The 15,551-nt window shown below is 44.1% G+C and overlaps 1 protein-coding gene across 1 annotated transcript in view; it reads right to left on the reverse strand.

The window, feature by feature from the left end:
* RBFOX1 (RNA binding fox-1 homolog 1) overlaps window positions 1-15,551 on the reverse strand; it is a 2,506,415-nt gene that overhangs the window by 790,905 nt on the left and 1,699,959 nt on the right. The gene's annotated exons all lie outside the window — the stretch shown is intronic.

The raw sequence follows: 15,551 nt of genomic DNA on the forward strand, positions 1-15,551 counted from the left end.
TTGTTTAAAGGAGGCTGGCACCTCTTCCCCTCTCTCTTGTGTGTTCCTCTCCCCTGCCCAACATGCCTTCCATGATGAGTTGAAGCTCCCTGAGGCCTCATCAGAAGCTGAGCAGATGCTGGAGCCCTAACTGCACAGCCTGCAGAACTGTGAGTCAAATAAACCCCTTTTCTTTATAAATTACCCAGTCTTAGGTGTTGTTATTATTATTATTATTATTATTATTATTATTATTATTTTTGAGACAGTCTTGCTATCACCCAGGCTGGAATGCAGTGGTACAATCTCAGCTCACTGCAACCTCCACCTCCTGGGTTCAAGCGACTGTCATGCCTCAGTCTCCTGAGAAGCTGGGACTACAGGTATGCACCACCACACCTGACTAATTTTTGTATTTTTAGTAGAGACAGGGTTTCACCATGTTGGCCAAGATGGTCTCAAACTCCTAACTTCAGGTGATCTGCCTGCCTCAGCCTCCAAAGTGCTGGCATTACAGTTGTCAGCCACCACACCTGGCCTTCAGGTATTTCTTTATAGCAATGCAGCATGGACTAATACACTCAGAGAGGTTCAGTCACTTGCCTAAAGTTTCATGGCTAGAAGGTGGCAAAGCCTTTACTGGACTCCAAGATAGACTATTAATTAAGCTTTGATGTCTGTGCTCCTGACCACTTTGCTGGCCTTCTACTGCTTTAAAGGCTAGAAAATGGCAGTCAAGAGGTAAAGAGTAAAGGGTGTGTGGGTATATCTGATGCATCTTCCATGCTCCCCTGCTGATTCACTCTCCAACCCATTCTACATTGCTCTCTGCCCTGGAAGATGGTCAGCCATAATTAACAGAATACCACATCTTTTTATTTATTTATTTTTGAGATGTAGTCTTGCTCCATCACCCAGGCTGGAGTGCAGTGGTGTGATCTTGGCTCATTGCATCCTCCACCTCCCAGTTTCCAGCAATTCTCCTTCCTCAGCCTCCTGAGTAGCTGGGATTATAGGTGTTCACCACCATGCCTGCTAATTTGTGTATTGTTAGTAGAGATGGGGTTTCACCATGTTGGCCAGGCTGGTCTTGAACTCCTGACCTCAGGTGATCCTCCTGCCTTGGTCCCCCCAAGTGCTGGGATTATAGGCATGAGCCACCGCACCCGGCCAGGATACCACATCTTCTAGCAGCCTGTGGGGCTGGGCTGATGGAGAGCTCAGGCAAGCAACTGAAGACCAGGAGGAGGGACTAGGATATTGATTCTCAGACTCACACTGGACCAGCTGCTTTCCTATCTCCTTTGGAATTCTAGAAATCACTTTCTCTCATTGCCCTCTGGGCTTAGGGGTGCTAACAGCTCTTGTATGAACAGACCAGGGCACTGTGCTGTCTATGGTTTGCTTATACGCTGCCTATAGATTTATAAGTAGTTTGTGTATTAAATGCACCTTACATCATCTGATTTGGGTATGTTCTGGTTTGTCATTATCAAAAATGGCCAAAAGGAAATACAGACATACAGAACCCCTTGTTTAAGACTTCCCGAAGTACACCTAGCAATGGAAATGCTCACTGTGATGTGCTCTGTGAAACCATCATCACACAATCCACCAGTGATGAATGCTGACTTCCTGATTTATTGCTCACAGTCACCACACAATAACGAAATTACTGAAAAGTGTTTAAAATTTCAGAAGGCTTTCAAATTTTTGGAGTGGTGGATGCAGTGAGGCCCAAAACACGGCCTAAGTTTACTCCACCCTCACCTGGCTTAGAAGTGGCTGCACATTTCACATTCAACAGTCAGCAAAGTAGAAGAATCACACGTTCATTTACTCCACACACACAAAAAAAGCCAACTGTCTCCTGGGAATGAAAACACAGATGCAGGAAAATAAAAGATTTTAAATGTGGAAAAACACAGCAAAGAAAATGAGCTAAAAGATTAGCAACCACCCACAAATTCAGGAAGAGGCAAGACAGACTGGAAGTGCTCACTGCAGAGAGCAAAAACCAGCAACCACTGCTGTGCCGGCTGGCAGATGTTCTTCAGTGAGCTTGCAAGGGGCTGCGGCACGCGAAACTTGCCATTACCACTGAACACTCAGAGCCGAAAACCAGTGCTTTCCAATATCTGAATCAGTTATAGTTTATATCAATGTAGGATGCTCAGGTCCTTCTGAGATTGATGCCAATGCCTCAGACCTCTCCACTGTAGCAAGAACCACTGAATTTCACCTACCCCCACCCAGGCTCCATTTCACATCCTCCCCTGTGGGTAAGGTGCCCCTGAAGTTGCACAGGGAACAGCCTGTGTGAAGAAAGTTGTAGACCCTAAAATCTGAGCAGTGATTAACCTGAATAGTAAATTCCAGCTGCCAGTTCGTAACAGCAGTTATATACATTAAACAGCCACAAGGTGTTAGGCATTGTGCTAGTTCTGTGTATATTCTAATTCATACAATATTTCAGTGGTGCACAGATGCTAAGGTGACTGTCAATGATCCCTGACTTCCTGTGTTTGTACCCTTGCATAATCTCCGCCTCTTGATTATGGGTAGACCTGAGACTTGCTTCCAACCAATAGAGTGCAGCAGAAGTGATGGAAAGTTACATGGTGATTATGTTCATGTGTGTGTGCATGTGTGTGTGCATATACAACATACATCTTCATATGAATACACACACATATATATATATGTTCATATATGTGAACATTATCACAGCATAACTTTCCGTCACCTTTGCCTGCCATACTGTCTATTGATTGAAAGCAATCCTAGGAAAAAAAAAAAAAAATATATATATATATAAAGTAATTTATATATATACATATATATACGTATATATATACACATATATATGTATGCGTATATATACGTATATATATATACACATAAATTATTCTTTCTCCACTGCTTGAAGAAGCAAGCTTCCATGTTATGAGAGGACCTATGGCAAAGGCCATGTAGGAAAGAACTATGGGTGACCTCTGAAAGCTGAACGCAACCCCTGGAAGGTAAACATGGCTTCTGGCCAACAGTCAGCAAGAACCCAACAATCTCAGACTTACGGTCACAGTAAATAAACTCTGCCAACAACCTGGGTGATCTTGGAAGCATATCCATCCCCAGTTGAGCCTCCAAATGTGAACACAACCCACCTGACAGGTTCATTGGAGTCATGTGAGAGCCTAAACAAAGGACACAGCTAAATTGTATCAAAATTCTAACCCATAGACATTGTGAGAAAACAAATTTGTACTGTTTTAAATTGCTAAATGTGTGTGGGTAATTTGTAACACAGAATAGAAAACTCGTGCATTTAGTTAAGATTAATATCACCATTTCCCAAATGAAGAGATGGCAGCCTGGGGGAGTTTAGGAAACTTATCAATGGTCACACAGCTAATGAATGGCACAGGAGCTCAAACCAACACCTGCTGAGCCCCAAAGTCTGTGGGCTTTACCACAACCACTTGAAATACCGTGTTCCAGTCAAAGAAGGGCAAACTCATCCAGTAACTAAAGAATCCAATCTCTGATAGTCATTACAGACTAGCCAAATAGTGTCCTCCAAAAATCTATGTCCAAGTCCTAATCCCTGATATCTGTGAATGTGACCCTACTGGGAAATAAAGCTTTTGCAGGTGGTGTAATTAATTTAAGGATCTCAAGATGGAATCATCCTGGATTCAGGGTGGGTGTTCTTGTAAGAGGAGGAGAAGACACACACAGAGACAGACGGAAAGCCCACGTGCAGATGGAGGTAAAGACTGGAGTGATGCAGCCACAAGTCAACGGGTGCCAATGATTGCTTGGAACCAACAGAAACTAGGGAAGAGGTACGGAATGTATTCTCCCTCAAAGCTTCCAGAAGGAGGTAGTAACTCCACATCTTGATTTCAGACTTCTAGTTCCCCAAACAGTAATAGAATAAATTTCTGTTGTTTCAAGCCTGCCGCTAGGTGGTCATTTGTTATGGTAGCCCTTGGCAATTACAAGAGCCTCTGTGACGTTGGTGCTTCCTTAATGTCTAGGACACATCTAACTTTTTCATATCAACTTAAACAAGCCATTTATATGCTGAGGAAGCAAGAGAAACAGTAGAAAGGACTCCGGTTTCGTGCAGAAGAGAGGAAATTGTATCATGACAATATCAAGAGTGAACTTAACTAAGAGTAGAACTATGGTTTGATCCAGCAATCCCACTACTGGATATCTACCAAAGGAAATAAGTCACAGAAAAAATACATGTGCATACATAAGTTTATAGCAGCACAAATTGCAATTGCAAAAATAAGGAACCAAACTAAATGCCCATCAACCAATGAATGGATAAAGAAAATATACCTACACTATGGAATATGATTCAGCCATAAAATGGAACAAAATAGTGGCCTATGCAGCAACTTGGATGGAGTTGGATGCCATTATTCTAAGTGAAGTAACTCAGGAATGCAAAATCAAATATCATATGTTCTGTCTTATAAGGGAGAGCTAAGCTTTGAGGATGCAAAGGGATAAGAATGATGTAATGGACTCTGGGGACTCAGACGGGAAAAGTGGGAGGGGGGTAAGGGATAAAAGATTACACATTGGGTACAGGGTACACTGCTCAGGTGACGAGTGTACCAAAATCTCTGAAATCACCACTAAACACTTAACCATTTAACAAAAATCACTTGTTCTCCCAGAACTACTGAAATAGTAATAATGAAGAAAAAAGAATGATCTTAGCCAGGTCACTCAGCCTCCTGGAAATTTTTCTCCTTATCTGTAAGATACAATATATCAGTCCTGATTACAAGGTCTTAAGGATCTGGAATCAATCTGGGTTTTTATCTCTCCATCAATAAAAAGGATGGAATTTCTAGATATTTGTTTGAAGATACCAGGTTTCTTTTAAAACAAATTTCAAGCCATAAGAAGTAGATAAATGTCTAAGATAGTAGGTTCTGGATCTCTCTTAGCATTTCATGGTTCAAATCCCAGGTCTACTGTTTATTAGTGTGTGATGCTGAGAAATTTACTTAAAAAAAAAAAAAAAACGCTCTATGTTTCAGTTTGGGGGAGCTTTATTTTATTTTTTGGTCTACAAAATGGAGCTAATAAGAGAACCCAAACTCCTGGGCTACTGTGAGGAATTAATTTGGAGAAATTAATACATGTAAACAGGATAAATAGGAATTGGTCAAGAAACATTAGCTCTTGGGCCAGCCACCATGGCTCACACCTGTAATCCCAGCCCAGCATTTAGGGAGGCTGAGGTCAGGAGTTCAAGACCAGCCTGGCCAAGATGATGAAACCCCATCTCCAAAAAAAAAAAAAAAAAATACAAAAAATTAGCCAGGCATGATGGCATGTGCCTGTAATCCCAGCTACTCAGGAGGCTGAGACAGGAGAATGGCTTAAACCCAAGAACGGAGGTTGCAGTGAGCCGAGATCGTGCCTCTGCACTCCAGCCTGGATGACTCAGCAAGACTCTGTGTCAAAAACAAAACAAAACAAAAATCATTAGCTGTTGTTATTAAATGGAGAAACGGTGTTTGAAATAGGACCCCGTGTAACTAGATCACAGCCACTTTCCTCCCCCCCACCACTTTCTTCTCCATCTTTTACATCAGGTAAGTGCCAAGCCTGCATGTGTTGCACTGAAAATACTTGTTTATTGGCGAGAGTGCTTGTGCTCAATGCTCCTGCATACTCTTATGCTCAAGATTAATTATTAAGCATAATATCAACGTGAGACTGCTGCTTCATGTTGTCTGCATTCGGAGGGCAGAGAATTATTTCTTTCTCTGAAACGACCACAGATATGCCCATTGGGTAGGACCCTCAGTGACAAGCAACCACATTTTCACTGAGAAGAGTATGAGATTTGGGTAAGATAAATAATTCATTTCTATGTCCCTGGTTACTTATTCTTTAAATGATGCCTCTGGATATCAGGAGGGAATTGCAACATGAAAGTTATGAATTAGGGCCCAGGCAGACATTAATGTAATTAACAATTAATTTGATTGGATTTAAGATGGTTTTACTCCACATGTATGAAGTCTTCCTACAGCTACAGTTCAAAAATATCAGTGGGCCCCAGAATCACCCGGGTAGCTTGTTAAAAATTCAGAAACAATGGCACCAAGCCCAATGGTCTCATTCGGTAGGCCTGGGGTGGAGTCCCCAAATGTGTCTTTCCTTTTTTTTTTTTTGAGATGGAGTCTTGCTCTGTCACGCAGGCTGGATTGCAGTGGTACAATCTCAATCTCAGCTCACTGCAACCTCCACATCCCAGGTTCAAGTGATTCTCCTGCCTCAGCTTCTCCAGTAGCTGGGACTACAGGCTAGCATGCCCAGCTAATTTCTGCATTTTTAGCACAGACAGGGTTTCACCATGTTGGCCAGGCTGGTCTCGAACTCCTGACCTCAAGCGATCCACCCACCTCGATCTCCCAAAGTGCTGGGATTACAGGCATGAGACACCGCACCTGGCCACAAATGTGCATTTTTAACAAATTCGTAAGTGGCTCTCCTGTAGGCTACCCTTAGACTCAGGTTGAGTAAGAACACCCTAAAGCGATAATACCCAGGACTCTATTGCCCCTCTTTTGACTTGTGTCAGTTTCTTGGTATTTTTCCAGGATTTCTGGCAAAGGATGATGTCTCCCCCAGGGCCCTCTTCTGTAAGAGGCAGCTGAAGGTCTGCTACTGAGATCCATGGAGGAGGAGAACAAGTCCTGAGGATAAGAAATATGTCCACTTGGAATGCCAAGGTTCCCATCGAAGCAAAGGGGAAGTGTCTACTCATCACACAGCACACACACCCTCCTTCAAAACAGCAAATGGTATCTGGAACATCTTAACTCCCACTTGGGTGTAGAAGGCAGGAAGGGAGCCGGTGTCAGAGCTTCCCAAGTTATTTCACAAGAAGGAGACACTTAGAAAAACAAACATTGTTACCACTGATCTTCCTTTGGAGCAGAGTATTTCTACCAACTCTCTTCCTTTCAGGTTTAAAGAAGGCAGAGACAGAAATGGATGCATTCCCCAAATGAAACACATCAAGGACAAAAGCACTTGTAGATTTCTTTATAAGATATAGAGCTACACTCAAGTTCATAAACTCTTCATTTCATGTGCAATCCCATATACTGATTTCACCAGATGGGGTTAGTCACTAACTGTGACATCCTCTGTTCAGTGTCTGGTTAGAAATGGGTCCCTAACAGTAGCTGGGACAGACTCTTTGCAGTGAGAGTGGGGACCAAGGTGGCCACTGAGATTTTCTATTTTAAACACAAATTAAGAACAGAAACTCAGTCCACTCTGTGGAGAAAATCATTTGCAGGCTGGGTACAGTGGCTGACTCCTGTAACCTCAGCACTTTGGGAGGCCAACGCAGGCAGATAACCTCAGGTCCCGAGTTCAAGATTAGCCTGTCCAACAACATAGTGAATCCCATCTCTACTAAAAATACACAAATTAGCCTGGTGTGGTGGCATGCATCTGTAATCCTAGCTACTTAGGAGGCTGAGGCAGGAAAATTGCTTGAACCTGGAAGGTGGAGGTTGCAGTGGACGGAGATTGTGTCACTGCACTCTAGCCTGGGCAACAGAGAGAGAGACTCCATCTTATACACACAAAAAAACAAAAACAAATTAAAAAACAAGATCAAGGTACAAATTCAAACTTCGAAGTTTGAACTCAGCCTTCAAAGATGGGAAAAATTTAAGTGGGTGGTAGAAAAAAAGCTGGAAGTAAACAGAGCTTATGCAAGAGTTTTCAAGTAGGAATGGGCATAACTGGGGCCAATGAGAGGTAAAAGGATGACCAGGAAAGGTCGTGATGACCATCTAGAGAAATACAAGCCAGACTGGCCAATAGCGTTGCAAGATGGAAGGCCTTACAAGTGTGTAGGTCATGATGGTTTATGATATTTCTTAAATTGTGGTATATGTGCCACTAATGGTCCTGGAGATGGTAGTAGAATGACAATTAAAAAAAAAAAACTAAAATGCTATCTATTTCATTAACCAAAGGTGCATTAGACCACATTACCCAGCAATTCCACACCTAGGGATATATTCAAGAGCAATGAAAACCTACATCCACACCCCATGCACAGAGGTCCAAAGAATCATTAGCCACAATAGCAAAAAGGTCAAAACAACCCAACTGTCCATCAAGAGATGAACAAACTGTGGTAACCTGTGGAAACAAGAGTGACTCCATCTCGGATGCTAATCTGCCATATTGACTTCCGATCACTCCCAGCCCCGTGAATGCCTCCCGATTCCCACTTTATTTCCAGTCTTTAGTGTAACAACATGTCAACTTCGATCATTCTTGCCTGTCCTGGAGAGTTGCCTTTAGTTGTCTTGTACACAGCGCTTATGCCCTTTCCCTAAGGTATATAAGCCATGGGTCTCGGGAGTAGCAGTGTGGAGCTCTGTCTTTCTGCCACTCAAGACAGCTGTCTAAGTTTTCCCAGAAAAACACCTTTTAATGTCAAACTGGATTTTTCTGCCTTGTACTTTGGTTTCTCTGCAATTTAAGCATTTGGGGACCACTTTGCATATACGGCCCTTTCACAGAACACGCCCAGGTCATGAGAATTATTCAAATATAAAAAGGAATGAAGACTGGGCATAGCGGCTCACACCTCTAATTACAGCACTTTGCGAGGCCAAAGCAGGCAGATCACTTGAGTCCAGGTGTTTGAGGGCAGCATGGGCAACGTGGCAAAACCCTGTCGCTACAAAAAGTACAAAAATCAGGCAGAGGTGGTGGTGCATGCCTGTGTTCCCAGCTACTCGGGAGGCTGAGGTGGGAGGATCACTTGAGTGTGGGAGGCGGCCTTTACGGTGAGCCAACATTGTACCACTGCATTCCAGCCTGGACGATAAAGACAGACCTTGTGTCCCCCAAACCCCAACAACAACAACAACAACAAAAGCAAAAATTAGCCAGGCCTGGTGCATGGTGGTGGCACACACCTGTAGTCCCTACTCCAGAAGCTGAGGTGGGAGGATTGCTTGAGCCCTGGAGGTCGAAGCTGCAGTGAACTGACTGCGACACTGCACCCCAGAGTAGGTGACAGAGTGAGACCCCGTCTCCCCGCCCCCCATCCCCCACAAAAAGAACAAAGCACTGACACAAGCTATAATGTGGAAGAACCTTGAAAACATTATGCTGAGTGAAAAAAGACAGACACCACAACTGGTAGGATTCTTTTACATGAAACGTCCAGAATAGGCAAATTCATAGAGGCAGAAAGCAGATGAGAGGTTATCCCAAAAATGGTGGGAGAGAGGAAAGGGGAGTGATTATGATGTGATGGGTGGGAGGTGCTCTTCTGGGGTGAGGAAGATGTTTCGAAACTAGAGAGAAACGGTGATGGCACAACATGGCGGATGCTCCACACGCCCCCGGCTTGTACACTTTAAAATGGTTAATTGTAAGTGATGTTAATTTCATCTGAATTTTTTTTTTTTTTTTTTGAGAATTAATCTCACTCTGTCACCCAGCCTGGAGTGCAGTGGCACAATCATGGGTCAATGTAGCCTTGAATTCCTGGGCTAAAGTGATCCTTTCATCTCAGCCTCATGCGTAGCTGGGAACACAGGGGTGCGGGTCCTACCACGCCTGGCTAATTTTTATATTTTTGGTAGAGACGAGGTTTTGTCATGTTACCCAGGCTGGTCTCCAACTCCGGAGCTCAAGTGATCTGCCGGCCTTTGCCTCCCAAAGTGCTGGGATTACAGGCATGAACCACTGTGCCCAACATCTGATTTCTTTAAAAAAGGGATTTAGGGTTTGGGTGCAGTGGCTCATGTCTGTAATCTCAGCACTTTGGGAGGCTGAGGAGGATAAATCACTTGACGCCAGCAGATTGAGACCAGCCTGGCCAACATGCCGAAACCCTGACTACTACAAATACAAAAATTTAGCCAGGCATGGTGGTGTGCACCTGTACTCCCAGCTACTCGGAAGGCTGAGGCGGGAGGATCACTTGAACCCGAGAGGCACAGGTTGCAGTGAGCTGAGATCATGGCACTGCACTCCAGCCTGGGTGACAGAGCAAGACACTGTGTCCAAAAAAAAAAAAAAAAAAAAAAAAAAGGAGGGGTGGGTAGGGCTGAGAACTTAGAAAAAATAGTTATTATTTAGATTCCAGATTTAGGCTGCAGTAGGAAGTCATTTGTTTAAGGAATAATTTTTTTAAAGTTATCAAGGAAATAAGAAAACGGCCTACGTGGATTTATTAAACAGTTCAGAAGTGACAGGCTTGGGAAGCTGCGTGTTTCCTTCCTCATCTGTAGAGCAAGCTTCCTCCCTGCAGAAAGGAATCACAGTTAGCTCCCTAGTCTGCAACACAGAGAGTGGAAACAATCCCAAGCCCTTCTTTGAGGGAATTAGGAGAAATGCTGAGGACCACGGACTTCATCCGGCTGCTAGGAGAACAAGGGAGTGGGTCTCCGGGAGTCTGATGAAAGCTGCAGCTCAGCCCCAGCGCCTTGACCCCGAGTCTGGAGAGCACGGCTCCGCCACTAATTAGCTGGAGGACCGCGGGCCAGTTCTCAGCACGCAGTTGACACATTAGTCAACTGAGGAAAGTTCTGCAGCCTTCATCTATGGATGAGCAAAGCCGGCTTACACCACCCTGGGACTGCTTGCCGCCTGGCAATACTGCTGTAATAATAATAGTATGCATGCACTATCCGATTTACTGCTCTAACAGTTATGTGAGTGAGGGCTGGCTCAATCCTATCCATCTGTGTTTTGTTTTGTTTTTGGGAGGGTCTTGCTCTGTTGCCCAGCTTGGAGTACAACGTTGCGATCTTGGCTCAGTGCGGCCTTCAACTCCTGGGCTTCAGTGATCTTGTTGCTTCTGCCTCCTTGCTTCAGCCTTCAAAGTAGCTGGGACTACAGGTGCACACCACCATGCCAGGTTAATTTTTAGCTAATTTGTACAGGTGGGGTCTTGCTATGTTGCCCAGGCTGATCTTGAACTCGTGGCCTCAAGCAATCCTCCTGCCTCAGCCTCTCAAAGTGCTGGAATTACAGGCATGAGCCACTGCTCCTGGCCTTGATCCCTGTTTTTGGGATCAAGCCCTAAATCCCTTTTTTAAAGAAATCAGTGCTGGGATTACAGGTGTGAGCCACTGCGCCTGACCCTCCTTTCCTCTTTACTGACAAAGATTAGCAAGGAATGCAAAGGTATAAAGACTAGCACCAAACGGAGGCATTCTTCTGGATATAAGCTTAGATATAGCAAAGTCAACTGAAAAGGAAACAACCTCTTCATTTTGAGATGTGGGATCTGATGGTTTTACTGTGTTATCTTCCCAGGCCTCCTCTCCCCTAGTTTAGGAAAAGATGTTGCTTTAGAGTCGCACTGCTGGCTTCGAAGCTGAGAAGGGCCACGAGCTTTTTGTTTTTGTTTTCTTCTGGAGCTGAAAACGGATGTCCAGAGAGATTCTCACTTATCAAAGGTGGCTCAGGTAGCAGGTGGAGGTGAGATACCTAGGTATGTGTTCTTATTAATGCAAAAGTACCTCCTTTATTACTGTCTTTTCTCTTCTCTCTTCCTCTTTTAACTTCTAGATTCTTAATCATGAAAAGTAGAACACTTATCAGCTGACCCTGTAATTTAAGCCAGGACACCCTGGACTAGACATATCACTAAGGTCCCTCCTAGCCCGGAAATTATGATTATTTTCTTTTGCTTTTGTACCGCAATACGCAGCAAATATTCCACCAAGGAATAAATATGCTAAACTCGGTGAGGTATTTTAGAAGGAAATGATGATCTGGTCTGAAATCAGAAATGCACTCATTATGTTCGTATTTCCTTCACAGCAGCATGCACAGGTATCATTCCAAATATTTTAGCACTGGATAGATTAGACATAAAACAAAAGATGGGTTTCTAACCCAGGATGCAACTGTATTTTTTGCTTAATGTTTCTGGCCACGTCAAGTAGAACATTCTCATCAAGTGCAATGTATACATGAGCTGGGGAGTATAAATCATCCGTAATTATAATATCCTTCACCCCAAGAGGTCTTTAGCGTTTCCTTTATAAAAGTTACACAGTTGAGACCGGCACCTTGCTAATAGATTGCCCCTCCCTGAAAATACAATTATGCCACATGCAGGGCTGAGAAGTAGTTTTGCATGCCTGCTGTCACTGTGTGTTTCAGACTTAATAGCTTCCCACAATAGACTTAACCGCTGGCTGCCCAGATGCTTGGCTCGGAGGGTAAGCCGGGGAGGACAGAGCCTGGCCCAGCTAGGCAGGGAGCCAGGTCTACCAAGGGCTTCTTGAAGACCAACTTGCTGCCCAAAGAATCTGGGGGCCTCAGGGCTTGACTTGCTCTGGGAAAGTCTTGGGGACGCTACCGCCTTATAACTTCTCCTTCCAAAGATACCCTGAACCCCAAGCACTGGGCTCGGTGCTGGGCATCGGGCACTGCAGATGATGCCGCTGAGGGTTGCGGGGGTGTGAGGAAGGCCGATGGCAACGTGCTCAGGGTCTGGTGGGGAATATGACAGGAAAGACATTCTCAAACAACACCGCGGCTTGCAGGAAGAGTCAGCAGCTGCTCTTGGCCTGGGCCACACGTTAGTAGTGGGTTTTAAATGGGACCATTCTCCTTATCCCCAGTTGAATGTTTTGCACAGCATGACACAGGCTGTAATATGGAAATGAATTAAAAGTGCTACTTTATAACAGTTAAATAGATGGACAGATAATAATTGCAGAAACCCTGCTTTTGCATTAAAAAAAAAAAAGTTTTTTAAGTAACCCACAGGAAAAAACAAAAAAAAAACAACGGGTCTTGTTCAGCCTCCCAGCTGCCTGGTGGGTGGACAGACATTGCTTCCGTAATGGTTTTCCTGCCTGGGGCCCTCTTTCCAGGTTCTTTTCCACCCGTCAGAAGCCCATTCTTACCCAGCAGAAACAGGAAGTAGAATATAAAGCACAGCGGTGGGTAAGAGCCAGATGAGGCGAGATATTGCCCAAGATCCCCTGAGGACCAAAAACAGGAAGCTCTAGGCCGGGCTTGGTGGCTCATGCCTGTAATCCCAGCACTTTGGGAGGTCAAGGCAGGAGGATTGCTTGAGCGGAGGAGTTCGAGTCCAGCCTGGGCAACATAGTGGGACAAAGACTGTCTTAAAAAAAAAAAAAAAAATACGCAGGCAGGTGTGGTGGCATGTGCCTTCAGTCCCAGCTACTCAGGAGGCTGAGGTAGGAGGCTTGCTTGAGCCCAGGAGATTGGGGTGCTACAGTGAGCTGTGATCATGCCACTGTACTCCAACCTGGATGACACAGTGAGACCTTGAAAAAATAAATAAATAAATAAATAAATAAAAAAGAAAGAAAAAGTAAAAGAAACAAAGACAAAAGAATTTAAGCCTAAATCTCAGAAGGTCTTTAGTATAGTTATCTTAGCCCACCCAGAATGCTTCAATCTGATCTATCTGAGCCACAGGGCTCGAAAGGATCCTGAAAAATCTTTATGCACAGAGAACAGACACCTCATTTCAGCATCCCCATGGTCCGCAAAATATACCCTCCCCACTCTGAGATCCACATCACCTGGGAACTTTCTAGAAGTGTAAATTACAGAGCTCCGCCCCAGAGCTATAGGGTCAGAAAATCTGGGGGTGAGCGCAGCAACCTGCCTTTTAATAATGCCAGCAGGGGCTTCTGACGCGCCCTCAAGTTTGAGAAACTCCACAATAGAGAAATTATTCCACATGGGAATTTAAGTTTCAGATTATTTACCTCATTCTGCATGGCATGGAAATAGAACTCAAACGTAAAGTTGTGAAATATTAGTAAGGATAAAAGATAGAGCTAAAAAAAGCAACAGCACATTTATTCACAGAAAGAAAATTTCTCTCTCAAAGAAATGGCCCACAAAAAGGAATCTTTGAAGAATGCATCTCACTCTACTTAACGTCTTTATTCTTGTTCTTTCTACTCCCAAGCCTCAAAGGATTGGTGAACCAAGTATTGCCCAAATCTTACACTGTATCTTCTATATTTGGCGATATCTGAAGACCACCTGTACTATGATATAGTCAACGACTTTCTTAAAATCACTTTACTGAGATTTTTCAAAAGTAAATTCATTTATTGAAAAAGAAGAAAACATAGATCTCTTCTGTAAGTGGAAACAAAATTATTTGCTGTAGGTATGCATGGTAAAATAAACACAATACAAATAAAAGTGTTGTTAAATAGCAGGTAAAAAGAATTGCCTGTCTGCTATGGATTGAACTTTGTTCCCACCAAAAGATGTTGAAGCCCAACCCCTTAGGACCTGTGAATGAGACCTGATTTGGAAGCAGGGTCTTTACAGACATAACAAAATTAAGTCATTATGGGTCATAGTTCATTATGACTGATGTCATCATGAAAGGGGGAAATTTGGACATGGAGACAGACATGCTTATAGGGAGAACATATGCAGATGAAGGCAGAGATCACACTGACAGAGCTGAAACCTAAGCAGCACCATGCGTTGCCACCAACCACAGGGAGAGGCATGGGACAGATTCCTCCTTCCAGCCCTTAGAAGAAACCAACCCTGCTGACACCCTGATCTTGGACTTCTGGCCTCCGCATGTGTCAGGCAATACATTTCTGTTGCTGAAGCCCCCTAGTTTGTGGAACTTTGTTACAGCAGCCCTGGGAAACTAACGCACTACCCAAGGTTCAAGTCTTCAGTTTCCTTTTTTTTTTTGAGACAGAATTTTACTTTTGTTGCCCAGGTTGGAGTGCAATGGTGCGATTTCGGCTCACTACAACTTCTGCCTCCCGGGTTCAAGCGATTATCCTGCCTCAGCCTCCAGAGTAGCTGGGATTACAGGCGCCCTCCACCACGCTCGACTCATTTTTGTATTTTTGGTAGAGACGGGGTTTCACCATGTTGACCAGGCTTATCTCAAACTCCTGACCTCAAGTGATCCGCCTGCCTCAGCCTCCCAAAGTGCTGGGATTACAGGTGTGAGCCACTGCGCCTGACCCTCCTTTCTTCTTTACTGACAGAGATTAGCAAGGAATGCAAAGGTATAAAGACTAGCAGCGAATGGAGGTATTCTTCTGGATATAAGCTTAGATACAGCAAAGTCAACTGAAAAGGAAACAACCTTCTCATTTTGAGATGTGGGATCTGATGGTTTTGCTGTGTTATCTTTCCAGGCCTCCTGTCCCCTACTTTAGGAAAAGATGTTGCTTTAGAGTCACATTGCTGGCTTCGAAGCTGAGAAGGGCCATGAGCCTCGTAATCCAGGTGGCCTCTAGAAACCGGCAAAGACCGGAAACTGCCTTCTCCCATGAAACCTGCAGAAGAAACGCAGCCCTGCTGAGGCTTCGATTTTACCCCAGTAGGGGCTGCTTTGGACTTCTGACCTCCAGAACTACAAGAAAATGCAATTGGGTTGATTTAGTGATTAACACAAGTGGGGAATCACCCAGTCAGGCACAGAGCCAAGTCCTTGATTTTACTCCAGCACTGAACCTGGGTACAGAATTCCTGAGATAAAGCTCTCC

This window comes from Hylobates moloch, unplaced genomic scaffold (assembly GCF_009828535.3).
Source record: "Hylobates moloch isolate HMO894 unplaced genomic scaffold, HMol_V3 SCAFFOLD_23, whole genome shotgun sequence".
NCBI classification, from domain to species: domain Eukaryota; kingdom Metazoa; phylum Chordata; class Mammalia; order Primates; family Hylobatidae; genus Hylobates; species Hylobates moloch.